The sequence below is a fragment of the Lissotriton helveticus genome, chromosome 3_1, assembly GCF_964261635.1.
Source record: "Lissotriton helveticus chromosome 3_1, aLisHel1.1, whole genome shotgun sequence".
In the NCBI taxonomy this organism is placed as follows: domain Eukaryota; kingdom Metazoa; phylum Chordata; class Amphibia; order Caudata; family Salamandridae; genus Lissotriton; species Lissotriton helveticus.
This window is the reverse complement of record NC_136061.1, coordinates 2,012,928,346-2,012,942,874: the sequence shown is the minus strand read 5'-3', so window position 1 is coordinate 2,012,942,874 and position 14,529 is coordinate 2,012,928,346.

Sequence of the window (14,529 nt, the reverse complement as noted above, 5' to 3'; positions counted from 1 at the left end):
GAGAATTGTGTTTGGCCTGAACATCTGTCTAACAGATTTCGAATTTCAGACACACTTTCTATGTTTGTTCTATCAGTGCTACATTTCTCTAACACAGAATTTAACAAACTGCAAAATCTTTGATCAGAATTGACCACAATCTCTTCTTTTACATTTTGTAGAGAAAACAAAACATTAATCACTACATTAGCATAGCAGTTGACACCAGAACTGTTTTCAAATTGAAAACCAACAACATCTTCAACAGAATCCTTTTTGTTTCTGCTTATAATTTCAGGTTCATCGACTTTTCGTCTTTTTGCTACAACCTCCCCAGTATTGGTCACATTTCTTCGTTTCCGGCCTACCACACGTTTCTCAAACAAAGGATACTGAGGCAAATGTGGCGCATACTCTCTTCTCAACCTATTGTATTCCTTAACACAATCTAGATCCGCACAAATGTTTGTGACATCACACTCAATCAAGTACAATCCCGATAAAGTCCTAACTCGTGACAATGCCACATATGCCATACCCTCCTTGAACACAGAACTGCCAATATTCACCAATGCACAGTCTACACTTAAACCTTGCGATTTATGGATTGTCACCGCATATGCCAAGCAAACAGGAAACTGCTTACGACGAACATATAAGTCTTTTACAAGCAAAAATCTAGCAGAACAACGAGCAATTAGCTGTACTTCCTCAATGCCATCAAATTTAATTTTTAAAAATTCAGGGGTATATTATCAAGGGGTTTATCTCCGCTTTTTTGGCTTTAAAAGCCAAGAAAGCGGAGATAAAATTATCTCCCTATTACCAAGCTGTCGCTAACACCAGTTAGTGACAGCTAATAGGAGATAGCGACCATCTTGGGCCCCGCTTTGCATGTCAGTGATATTTATCACTAATGACATGCAAAGTGGGCGTGCCAAGATGTTAGCGACTGAAAACAGTCGCTAACATCGCTATCTCCTATTACCAACTTTTGGAGATATTCGCGCTAAGCGCGAATATCTCCAAAAGCTAACACCTGCCCTGAGCAGTTCTTCACCATGTTATCCAATGGGAGGTGGATAACATGGCTAAGAGCATTTGCTCGATAATGCATGAATATCGCTGACTTTTCAGCGATATTCATGCATTGCGGCCGTTTTTTATCGCATTTGCGGTAAACCTTGCTAATAGCAAGGTTTATCTGCGATAAAAATCGCGGATGTGCGGCGATAATTTTTGTCTCTAAACAAGTTAGAGACAAAAATTATCGCTAGTTGTTGGTAATATACCCCTCAATTCCATCTCTATTTCTGTATTTCACAAAATCAACAACATTACCCATTGATCCATTTACCAGACCTCTTTCAACATGTAAATTCCTTCTTAAAATTATACGGCAGTTCAAGCACACATTCAGAGTCTTTTCAAAACCTGCAGTTTTAGATATAGTCTTCTCTAATGAATCCAATTTTGTTTTCAAATTCTCAGACAAAATAATTGTTGATCCCATATGCTCTACTCTGTCAATAGCTTCCAGTTTCACAATCTCTTGCTTTTCTAAATGCAATATTTTGTTGTTGAATTTGGCACATTCTGCAAGAGTTGGCATCAAACATATTCCAGATTTTTTCTCAGTAACTTTCTGAAAAATATTCTCAGGCACAACATCTTCGTCTGGATATAAATTTGTCAGTAATCGTGCATGTAAAGCTTCTTTCCCATGCTCGGTCACTTTTCCAATTCTAACATCTTGTAGAATAGTCTTGTAAACTTCATCCTTTGCCTGACGCATATTTTCATGCAGTTCAGCATAATTGAAGTTTAACCATATATTGACGTTGCCAATACTCCCTAAGCACTTCCTGGTATCTTCATGCGTGAGCATTTTGAACACAGGTTGCCCTTTCACTGGTGTCAGCTGCAGAAGATCTCCGAAAACAATGATGTGTTTGCCACCAAATAACACATCATACTCTGTTTTGAGAACTTCTTGCATTCTCAAATGCACAAAGGCAAGCATGACATTGGAAACCATGCTTACTTCGTCAATGATAAGAAGTTTCATTTTCCTCAAGACTCTTGAAACTTCAAAACAAGCATCTCCAGATAGCTTGTGATATTCTAATTTGTTGTCATGCTCCACTGGCAGCATCAGTAAACGATGTAAAGTAATCCCTTTAATGTTATGTGCTGCCAGTCCAGTTGGAGCGGTGACAACACAAGACAGCGATGACTCTGTCCTTTCCTGCAAATAACATGAAATTGCTTTAATAAGGAAACTTTTTCCAGTTCCCGCTTCTCCACTCACGTACAGTCGGACAGGCTTCAACGACGTACATGAGCACTCTTTCTTGTCATGACTTAATCCATGATCAATTTGCATGGTAAGTTCGTCATATATTTTCCTCTGCTCAACGTTGAGTTGTCTTTCCAACTCTTCTAAGTTAACCGCATCCTCCTGAGCATGTGCCATGGCTCTTTCCACTTCATTCATAGCAGTGGCAGCTTCATTTTCGATAAGAGGTCCTCCTAGTGGATCCTGACTCAATGAAGCAGAACTCTGACTGTCCTGAGAACTGTCTCTGGCAATCTCGGCTGCAATCGTTGCTTCCTGCTCAATTTCCACATTCAACATTTCTACATATTTGGGAAAAGCAGGACATTCTATGGTCTCCTTGGCAGCATTGAATGAGTCTTCGTAACAAAGGAAATCTCCAAGCAGTTCCTCTTCTGCACGCCAAGGCTTAAAAAGTTGCAAAAGTGCTAAATAGAAAAACTCCTTTTTTTCAGGAGATTCGCCACTCAATTTTCGATGGTTTATCAAGTGGCATTTTCTTTGCTTGACCAGACATCCCTCACTTCCTATTACAGCATACACTCCTTTCTCAGTATCTTCTTTGATGTTCCTCTTGAATATGTAATTTTGCAGAACCTCATACAGACAAACATTCTCGAGGTGACTGCTTCGATTTGGATAATATGTATCCAACATGTTGCTCTTCAAAATGTCGGTACTGTTTGGCTCCTTTTCCGCCAAATACTCAATTTCCCGCACAGGTTTCAGAACTCGATTACGCGTTGCAGCAAGACCAACACTCGCCCAAACGATACTCCTGGACTTGGCATAGAGACTTGCTGAAGACAACCGGTCAGAACATTCGTAAGCTCCGATTTCTCGATGCGACAACATCTTCAGACTGAAACTGTACAACTTCTTGCTGAGGCTCTTTTCATGGGAAATGTCCTCCCACATATCCTTCAATTCTGTCTTCTCTTTTTTGGTGATGTAAGATGTCACATACCGAGCCACAGCCATACAGTTATCAGCCACAAACTGTATATCCATGTTAGCATTCCACATGGACAAAATCACCGGGTTGTAGTCGTTAATGTACTTAGACTCTTCGTTCCTCTTCAAATTGTATGTGTTTTTAGGTGATTTCTTCATCACATTATGTCGCAGCGAAGACATCAAACTGTTCACTCTTCCTTTAGAAATCACCGATCGTGGAAAGCCGAAACGACATTTGGTGTAGAACTTGTCTTTGTTCCGGAATTTACGACGACAGTACTTTCCACATCGATGGCTTTGGAAACGTAGAACTTTTTCTCTTAGGCTTTTTTTCTCCTTTGCGTTTGGAACAGCACACGTAGAATACTGTTCTATGAAACTCATCACTGAGTCGTCTGCATCCGTTCCAAATTTAGGTGCATCCTTGATCCACAGCAACATATGTATATGAGGAGCACCTCTTGCTTGGTACTCCTTCCTCCAGAAGAAATCCAACACCTCTCCAAGAGGTGGATTCTTCTTATTCATGATGAAAGACATCATACCTTCAAATCTATGATTGAAGTACCTACATACATTGACTGGATCCAAAGAGCACAGTTCTCCGGGTGTCTTGAATTCGATGTTTTCTACGTTAGCATTTGCCTCTCGTAGAAATTCAAGTAAGTCTTCCCAGCCATACTCAGCACAGCTCAAAGTGAGGAACCATGTGGGAGTTCCTAAGTTCCTCAGCATACATTTTAAATCACCATGACGACGGTACCAGTACTCATTAGTACCACGCTGACACGCCATGAGATTAATCAGGTGAGAATCCAAAATACTGTCTTGGACATTGACTTTATCCATAAAGTCACTTGCCGAGATGTTTTGCATGTGTATACCACTTTTCAAGATGTGGTTCACTGCATATGACAGTCCAGACAGATCGCTTTCAAACAGGAGATGAAACAAATAAGGAATGCATTGTCGAAACCTAGGATCTCCTGCATACAATCGCAAAGTCCGGTATTCAGAAGCAGGAATTTGATGAGGTCGCTCATCATATCTTCCTCCCTGACCTGTTGGAAAAAGCTGTGGGAAACACCGAGCTTCCAAACTTTCCTCCCAAACACTAATGGGACTCCCTTTCGCTTGTTTCATTTGAAACAACTCAATAGCATTCCCCATGACTTCCTTGGAATGCAAAGGATGAACACTATAATGTTCATATATTTCTTCACTAGTACAGGGTTCTACTTTCTCAATTTGACCAGCACACAAATCGCTATCCTCTTCCTCACTTACTTCCTCTTCTGCAACATATACATTTTTATAGTATTTATTATATTTTTTCAAATACAATGTTGCCCTTTTGACTTTCCTAACATCTACTAAATCTTGCCATATTTTCTTATTCTTTGTCGGAACCCCATTAACTAAGATAACAAGAGGTTCCTCTTCCACTTTTTCTACTCCAATTGTATTAATGTTTTTCTTCAAATCTAGAGGCAAATAAACAACTCTTCCCTTTAATCCTCTCTGTAAATCTGATGGAGGCAATTTCCCTGTCTTTGGCTCCATTCTTACAATAGCCTGAAAGGGATGGATACTTTGAATCAAAATAGATTCATAAGTATTTAAATCCTTCAATTCAGAAGGAATCTCAACCAATTCCAGATTATTATGAACTGCTCTAGCAGGCATCTGGTTTTGATTTAATTTGTTACAACAATAAGTACACACACGTTGATCCAATCCCAAATCAAAACAATTTTCTACCATCAAGTATGTTGTAAAATCCTTCCATTCACTATTATTTTCCCTTTCACTTTTTCCATATAAATCCACTAACTTAGTCTGATTCTTATAATAAGTGCGTCGACAACACACACAAGTGAAATTTGGCCTCTCACTTGATTTCACCTCAAACGTCGCAATTTCCCTCTGGAAATTATCTGTACTGGAAACCTGTACACTATCTTCCACATTACTCTCTTCTTCTTGGTCAATTTCAACATTCTCCTCTTTACTTCCAAAGTAACAAAACTCAATTTCTTCACATATATTCTTCACATCTATTTCAGAACCATGCAAAAGAGCAGCGCATAATTGTTTAAGCATAATTGCTGGACTCTTAGCATAATACAACATTCTAACTAATTTCCTCACTTTATTATGATGCACTGCTAGCATCCTGAAATGATGAAAAACACTCTGGCATACTCTCCTGGAAAGACAAGCCAGTGAATGACCATGCAAACCTATCACTTCTCTCACTCTGCAAGGATCTAATTCTTGCAACAACTTCATTTTCTGCTTCAAACTTTTCTTACTAAATGACCGTATAAAATCACAAAGCAAATTGATGGAATCCTGTCGTACACTGCAAATACTACTACACTTCCAGGTGTACACAGGACCCTTAGGACGTCTCCCTAAAACCTCATTACCTAACACCTCTTCTATCTCTGTTCTCACAAGTTTTTCTTTTTCAACTGGACAACCATCTTTCACTTCATAAGCTCGACCACTGGTGTCAACTGCATGCACCAAATCATTATCCTGGAAATAACTCTCCTCATTAAAAAATGCCTCAGAGCTTGAACTATGCATCCATTCTCCAGAAAAAACTTCACAAAAATTACTACGATTAACTATTCTCTTCCATCTACTATTTCTTTTGAAATCATAAATTACCTTGTTTAGCTTCCTAATTCTATTGATTGTCAAAATAAATAACTTACGTTTAATTTCAAATGCCTGATCAATAACTTTCTCAACTATTTTTTTTCTCTTATAAAAAACCACTTTCTGCTGACCTTTCTTAATATTTTTTAACAAATTCCCAATTATCCTGTTGCGGAACATTCGTTTACGAATATCCCTAAACTGTTGTTTCCTTCTACTTTCATGCATAGAGTTATCTCTTACTCTAGCAGTAACATTTCTCATTGGCCTTTCCTTACCATTTGAATTGTTTGTCCTTTTCTGGACTGAAACATTTTCTGTAGTAATATTTTTTTTACTACACATATTTCTTATGACTGTTTTTCGACTCTTACCCGGTGCTTTCTTGGTGACTTGACAAATCTTTTTGTTAGAGGACTGCTGCATTATTCCATGGTCCTGCTGTCTTTGACGTTTTGCAGCCTTTCTTACTCTTTCTTTGCTAGGCATCCTAAAATCTTGAAATAATCTGCAGTTGAATCTGTGGTAAAATATAATAAAAAATGTTATTAACCACTATTACCCAACAGTAAATTAATAACAGTCATCAAAAACTTAACACACTACTTAAGTATATAATATACTGAAGCCTATCTCCAATTTTTCACTGAACAGGACTCATCTCTTCTTAACCTTGGATAAACCTCACCTACTCTGTGTCCCCTGCACATAATTAAATGTAAAGGGGCAGATTTATATTAACTAGCACATCCCCAGGGATGCACCAGTTAACGTGCACCGCTGCTCTGCCACCCACGGTGTGCCGCATTTACAATCAGATAGGACAAAGCTACATCAAAACCCTGCGCCTGCTTGAAGCAGGCATAGATCTTGACGCAGGTAGGCTGAAAGCTAAAGCAACAACTAAGTGTCGTGTGCAGAAGTTACAAAAAAGGAAAAATGGCGTTTAAACCAGTAATGAGACCATGCTAACGTAATACAGAGTAAAAATATCCAGGATCTACATCAGTTTGGGGTTCACGAACCTGGCAGGTACAAGGCACTGAGGCTTTCCACCTTGCATGTCTCATCCCAAAACATATGTGGTTTGTGAATGAAACAATTTCCCAGACCAAATGCTTTGGATTGGCTACTTCTAAAAAATTAAACACCCCTACTATCCCGGAGTTAGAGGAATATGATGGTTGGAGTAATTTTACTCGTTGTCTATTAAAGATTTACAGGCCCTACTCCGTAACTCTTCCTTTAACATTTCCAGTATAAATCCAAAAGGTTGACTGCTTTGGCAACGTGCCTTATCCACGGTTTAATAACGCTGCCTTTTGCTTTATATAAGTTTTCAAATTGTATGAAATATATACCAATAGGTCGTTATTAACCTTTAGGTAGTGGTTTTCTTCATGAAGTCTGGTCGCTTCCATACACATACAGATTTTCAAAGATGATCAAGAACTTTATCTGAATGGAGAGGAATGCACTGAGACGCCAGATCATTCACTAATGTGTAGGCACATACAGTTACACGGTTCATGCAACAAACACCGACCAAATATGGCTTGCGTGTTGCAAGGCACACCAGTTCCTGCTATCATCCCCACGTTCAAGTTCTTGGAAAATGGTAGTTATTTGATGCTCAATAATGAAGATTGTTCTGGGTTAATTAAAAGTATTCATTTTATCGTAACAGTAAATGAACGGGTTATTTGCTGCAGAAATGTTCTATTTCCTCCCACACATGAACATAGGGAGTTTTCAATCTGGCCACAAATACCAACTTTGGGAGCACATTTCAACGGCATGGCAAGAATAAGAGCTCTTTTGTCTCAGAGAGAGGTGGCCTTGAGTTCGGCCCGTAAAACTTTCGTGCTTCACATAGCGAACACCCGTACAGAGGTGCAGACCCTTTTAAATACAGATTCGACTTTGCATTTCAGCAAGATTACCCATTCATTTCCATGCAGCAGGAGGCCCATAGGAATGAAGGTGCAATTTGCGATTAGCAATTACCTCATCGCAAATTACGAATTTTTCCGACGGTGCAGGGGTGTCTCAAGAACACCCTGCTGCACCCCTGAAAAAGAAATTTGGGGTCATATGGCGCACATAAATTTTGAAAACATTCCTTTACCTCAAAAACGATTTTCAACTCATAATTTGAAAACACTGCACATGGGGAAATGACTTAAAATGTCCTTAAGACACATAAAAGCATTTTTTGATTGCCTTTGCAGCATGTTTCAGTCACCTTTAACATGCCTATGTAACGGAAACATTCAAAATCTAAATTTGCCATGCACAGGTGGGAGCATATTTACAAGCAATTTGCTCCACAGACAAACTTCTTACATTGAAATGGGAAAAATAACATCAGAGACTCTCAATTACCTTATAAAGAAGCAGACACCATTATGTCCTTCTCATCAATATTAAAACCATTGCTTTTTCTCAAAACGATTTACAAGTCATAATTTGAAAACACTCCACAACTCCTATGCACATAAAAGCCCTGTCAGTACTAATACTTCACATTTTCTCCAATTACAATTTCTCAAAGAAACAAAATCTATTTGTGAAACACTTGAGACAAAGCAACATTTGAAAAACACAACTTTCTTCATAATTTTCTCCTTAAAGCACACTATTTTCTATCTAAATTAAAGAAATTTTTTCTCACCTTAGCAAATACTTTGAGTTTCAAAACAGTCTCAGAAACACACCAATTTGCCTTCAGCAGAGCAAAAGGTATGCACTCCAGAGTCTGCAGCTATCAAAAGCACAGAAATGCTGTAATTCCTCACACAGATCTCTCATGTCACCCAATCAAAACCCTTCCCTCACTTTTTTTCAAAGCAAAACCCTTCCCCCCTCTGCCCCCTCTGCCCCCTCTCTGCTTTTTCTGCATAGCAACCACCTCTTGCAAGACCTCTCACACAACAATGTTGCAATTGAACTCTGAACTCTCAGTGCACCTGCATATCCAATGCAATCTTTCATTTAATGATTTTTTCTTCGCCACTCAAAATACATCTTTCAACGAACTCATCCATGCACACTAACTTTCTGTTTTCAGCAATCAAAATCCACTAATCACTCTTACTGCTTCATTAACACAGAAACTCCTCAGTTTTTTTCATTTTACACTCTCATTTTTTCAACTGCCATTTCATTGCCACACTTCATCTGACTGCAGGAGAACCTTCTCTCGCCATGTTTTCTGTCTGGATTGTTGGACATAGCTACATCTATTGGGCTCAAAGGTACGCTGAAAACAGGAATTTACCTAACCTCAATTTACAAGATGTGGAAATTAAGTGGTTTGGCCACAGAGGATTAAAATGTCACCAATTGATACCATTGGTGAAAACCTTTATGCATTTGCCAAAACCTGACCTGTTAATTGTGCACTGTGGAGGTAATGATTTGGGCACTTTGACTGGGGTAGGTCTGGAAATGCTTTTAAAGGACACCTTTGAGCAATTGATGGCACTTTTTCCTCAGACTGGCTTGGTATATTCAAATATATGCCAAAGACAGAAATGGAGGTGGTCGAACCAATTTTGTCCACAAATTGAGAAATCGAGGAAGCATGTAAACAAATCTGTTTCAGCTTACATGAGAGACCATGGAATGGGCTCCCTGTACAACAATAACTTGCGTTACTACATGCAAGATATCTACAGAGCAGATGGAGTTCACTTCTCAGATGAGGGCAACAGAGTTTTCACTCTGAATTTAAGACTGTGCATTGGTACCTACTTATAAGTACCTAAATGTACCATAAACCCAAAAGCTCTTCTCAGAGCTACCCTACATCTGATCACTCACAATTATTATTTTACTCTAACTTTTTTCACTAATTTTCAAGAAAGTACGCTCCCCAGACCGCTTCCCGGTTCGCGAACCGGGCGCACTCCACGCAAAAAAACTAAAAAAACGGTATATTTTGTTTTTGCCCTGCGAGACCCTTTCAAAGCCTCCACATCAAACCTAGGGGGTCAGGGAGGATCTACTATGCCCCCTTATGGTCATTTGCCCCTTCGCTTTGGCCTCCTCTTGTCTCTCGATCCTACCGAGAGACAAGATGGCGGCCGCTACGGACTGTTTGGAATGTTTACAGACGCCGAAAAACCAATCAGCTTCGCAAACCTCCGTAACGCGAAAAGTACGCGAAGCGGAGCGCTGTTACAGATATATATCTTTTTTTGAACGTTAATTTCTCAAAATCCACTAGAGCACATATATTGAGACCTAGCAAAGGCACATCGGGCTACCAGTCCCTACAATTTTGCCAAGTTTCGTGCAAATCCATTCAGCCGTTCGATTATTATTATTTTTATTTTTTTTGACCCGCGGGGCCCTTTTAAAACCTCCACATCAAACGTAGGGGGTCACCGAGGACCTACTATTCCCCCTTATGGTCATTTGCCCCTTCGCTTTGGCCTCCTCTTGTCTCTCGATCCTACCGAGAGACAAGATGGCGGCCGCTACGGACTGTTTGGAATGTTGACAGACGCCGGAGAACCAATCAGCTTCGCAAACCTCCGTAACGCGAAAAGTACGCGAAGCGGAGCGCTGTTACAGATATATATCTTTTTTTAAACGTTAATTTCTCAAAATCCACTAGAGCACATATATTGAGACCTAGCAAAGGCACATCGGGCTACCAGTCCCTAATATTTTGCCAAGTTTCGTGCAAATCCATTCAGCCGTTCGATTATTATTATTATTTATTTTTTTGCCCCGCGGGGCCCTTTTAAAACCTCCACATCAAACGTAGGGGGTCACCGAGGATCTACTATTCCCCCTTATGGTCATTTGCCCCTTCGCTTTGGCCTCCTCTTGTCTCTCGATCCTACCGAGAGACAAGATGGCGGCCGCTACGGACTGTTTGGAATGTTGACAGACGCCGGAGAACCAATCAGCTTCGCTTCACAAAGCTCCGTTGCGCGAAAAGTACGCGTCCTGGGCCGCTGCCAGGTCCGCTGTTACAGATATATATCTTTTTTTAAACGTTAATTTCTCAAAATCCACTGGAGCACATATATTGAGACCTACAAAAGGCACATCGGGCTACCAGTCCCTACAATTTTGCCAAGTTTCGTGCAAATCCATTCAGCCGTTCGGGCTAAAAGTGAGGCCAACCGCCCTATGGAAATTAACATGGGAAAAACGCGTTTTGGGACCCCCCTTTTTTCTCGGCCCCCCCTTGACGAACCCCCCCAAAATTTTCAGGGGCTGCTCAGAAACAAAATGTGCCATTTTCCTGAAGATTTCAGCCAATTCCGTCCACAAACGCCAAAGTTATTAGACATAGAATTTTCAAAAAACCCATAGAGAAAAAATCCTAACTATATATACCTACTGGCGACCGCCAGTAGGTAATATATATATATATATATATATATATATATATATATATATATATATATATATATATATATATATATATATATATATATATGTATATATATATATTCACTGAAAAAACCATAGGTTTCAGACATGTTATAGTTAGGAATTAGCATTTAAAAAACCTTAGAAATTCACTGAAAAAACCATAGGTTTTAGGGGTTAGTTGGACATTTCACTTGTACAAAACCATTGAAATTCCCACATTATAGTTAGTTGTACTAACTATAACTCTCGTGCCCGCAATCCACTGATGATGATGTCACATATTACATCATTCATGACATGGTCAGTGACATCACTGATGACATCACTGATGACATCTCAAATGACATCAGTTGGGGACCGTGGGGTAGTTGCACCCCAGGGACCCTCAGTATTCAAGGGGAGTTAATCCCCTAACTTAAAACGCGCCACGGGGTGCGTTTTTGCATAGTGGTGAAGGGAGGGGGTGGGGCCTGAGGTGATATGTGTGCAAACACGCCCTGTGGCATGTTTTAAGTTGCGGGATGAAGTGCCCTTGAATCCTGAGGTCCCCTGGGGGCCAGCTAGCCCACCAGGTACCTCTAGTAAGCACCACGGAGCTCCGTTGCAGAGTGTTGTATAAAGGGGCTTTGCCTCTGAACACCTCTCTGCAACGCAGCCCCCTGGCGCATACTAGAGGTACCTGGTGGGCTAGTTGGCCCCCAGGGGACATCAGGATTCAAGGGCACGTAATCCTGCAACTTAAAACGCACCACAGGGTGTGTTTGCACACATTTCACCTCAGGTCCCGCCCCTTCCTTCACCATTCTACAAATATTCCTCTAAAATCAGCCAAACTACGAATTCCGATTTACTCACCTGTTATCAGGAGAGAACCCAGTGCTGCATCGTTTAGCCCAGCACTGACCCTGAGAAGTATTTCTAAGCGTACTTACCAGTAACTTGTATTTCCTTCCATATGAATCCATTGTGTGGTCTTCAGCAGAAAAGTTTCTAAGTGTTGATTTTTGAAACCTACAAATATTCCTCTAAAATCAACTGAACTACGAATTCCGATTTACTCACCTGTTATCAGGAGAGACGTTAGTGCTGCATCTTTGAGCCCAGTACTGATCATTAAAAGTAATTCTAACCGTACTTACCAGTTACTTGAATTTCCTTCCATAGGCGAACATTGACTGTTTTCACTTGGAAATTCTTCTAAGTGTGGAGTTTTTGAACTTTAAAAAATTCCTATAAAATCAACAGAACTACAAATTCCGATTTACTCACCTGTTATCAGGAGTGACCTGCTTCTTTGAGTCCTGTACTGATCTTGAAAAGTAATTCTAATCGTACTTACTAGTAACTTGTATTTCCTTCCATAGGAATCCTTTGTGTGGTTTTCACCAGAAAAGTTTCTGTGTCTATTTCACAAACTACAAATATTCCTTAAAAATTGCTTGTATGACTTAAATGCATTCTTTCGACTGTTTACAGGATATGCACCCGTGCTGGAACCAGGATCCACCACTGAGTAAGAAAAAGCAACGTTAACACTACTTACCTGATAAGTGAATTTCTTCCCGTAGGATAACATTGGTGATTCTATGTGAAAAAGTTTCTAAGTGTCATCTTTTAAAATACAATAAAATACCTTTACTCAACTGTTTACAGGTGATGTCTCAGGACTGAATTTAGGATCCAGTCCTGTGGTTAGAAAGTATTCCAAAAAGTAATTAATTGAATTTAACTAGAAATTCACATTGACCTCAATGTTGCATTGTGTTTGAAATTGAGTTGCCCATTGCAACAACTGTAACTACTGTACTTAAAAGTCTATTGCCTATTTGCAAAGTATTTAAACTTAAGTAATTCATTCTGAGAAAGTATATTTTGCAATGTAATGTATAATGTAATTATAATGTAATTTAAAAAATAAAATATCAAAAAATAAACTGTTTAAAAAAATGCAGAAAATCAGCATAAAAAATAAAAATAACAATAAATACATTTAAAAATTGTCATTTACAAAACCTTTGAAATTCACTGAAAAAAACATAGGTTTCAGACATGTTATAATTAGGAATTAGCATTTAAAAAACCTTTGAAATTCACTGAAAAAACATAGGTTTGAGGCCTGTTATAGTTAGGAATTAGCATTTAAAAAACCTTCGAAATTCACTGATCTGCATCCTGCGGGAGTCAGCATTGTTTTTCCAAATGGGGAGCAGATAACATGCTGCTCCCCATATGGAAAAGAAATCTGCTTTCCTATTTGGAAAAGAGAGAAGGTTTCCTGCTCTCTCTTCCAAATAGGAAAGCAGTTTGCAATGGCAGGGTGGGAGCCGCGAGGCTGGGGGACTTTTTCAAAATTGGTGGATGTCAGAGTGCGTCTCCAACAGGTGGGAACTTTGGAGCTTTGATATATATATATATTTTCACTCAAACTCCTTCGCTTCAAAAATGAGAATTCCGCACTCCCGGGAGAGTGCAGACACGTTTTTGACATAGAAAAAGGCATTTCGCCGAAACGCGTCTGCGTCTGTTGTTGCAGGTCAAATCTGTAATAAAGCCTAGCTGGAATACCCCCAGGAGTGCGGAATTCTCTTTTTTGAAGCGAGAGTTTGAGCGGAAATAATTAGCGGTGTCCACTACCGCTTTACGCACCCATTTAAGAGTGCGCCGTTTATGGTGGAAACCGCAGTGTGCATATATATATATATATATATATATATATATATATATATTCACTGAAAAAACCATAGGTTATAGACCATATATAGTTAGGAATTAGCATTTACAAAACCTTGAAAATTCACTGAAAAAACCATAGGTTATAGACCATATATAGTTAGGAATTAGCATTTAAAAAACCTTATTTTACTCACACAAAACCATTGAAATTCCATATATAGTTAGTTGTACTAACTATATATCGCGCACCCGCAATCCACTGCTGATCATGTCACATATTACATCATTCATGACATGGTCAGTGACATCACTGATGACATCACTGATGACATCTCAAATGACATCACTGATGACATCACTGATGACATCTCAAATGACATCACTGATGACATCACTGATGACATGTAAAGTTAAAATATGTCTTGAGTCGATGTATAAGTGTCTGGATGAAGGATTTAGTAGGTGCATGACTGACTGTATGAGTGAGTGATTAAATGTGTCTCACTGAGTGCATG